Below are 717 nucleotides of genomic sequence, written 5' to 3'. Positions count from 1 at the left end.
ACTTAGCAGCAGCAGTAGCAGCAGCAAGAAGATAGAATAAAAATGTATGTTCAAGAAACATACACCCTCCATTCAGTTCAAGAAGCTGTCTCAAAAGTCATCCTGTATTATCATAACTTCAGTTCACTTCAGTTCAGTCGCTCAGTCGTGTCCGACTCTTTGTGACCCCATGAACCGCAGCACGCCAGGCCTCCCTGTCCATCACCAACTCCTGGAATTTCCTCAAACTCATGTCCATTGAGTCAGTGATGCCATTCAACCATCTCATCCTGTCATCTCCTTCTTCTCCTGCCTTCAATCTTTCCCAGCATCAGGGTCTTTTCAACTGAGTCAGCTCTTTGCATCAGGTGGCCAAAGTACCGGAGTTTCAACTTCAACATCAGTCCTTCCAATTTATACCCAGGACTGATCTCCTTTAGAATGGACTGGTTGGATCTCCTTGCAGTCCAAGGGACTCTCAAGAGTCTTCTCCAACACCACAGTTTAAAAGCATCAATTCTTCCATGCTCAGCTTTCTTTATAGTCCAACTCTCATGTCCATACATGATCACTAGAAAAACCATAGCCTTGACTAGATGGACCTTTGCTGACAAAGTGATGTCTCTGCTTTTTAATATGCTATCTATATTGGTCATAACTTTCCTTCCGAGGAGTAAGCTTCTTTTAATTTCATGGCTGCAGTCACCATCTACAGTGATTTTGGAGCCCCCAAAAATA

Source organism: Bison bison, unplaced genomic scaffold (assembly GCF_000754665.1).
Source record: "Bison bison bison isolate TAMUID 2011002044 unplaced genomic scaffold, Bison_UMD1.0 scf7180017864035, whole genome shotgun sequence".
Lineage (NCBI taxonomy): Eukaryota > Metazoa > Chordata > Mammalia > Artiodactyla > Bovidae > Bison > Bison bison.
This window is presented reverse-complemented; position numbering follows the sequence as displayed.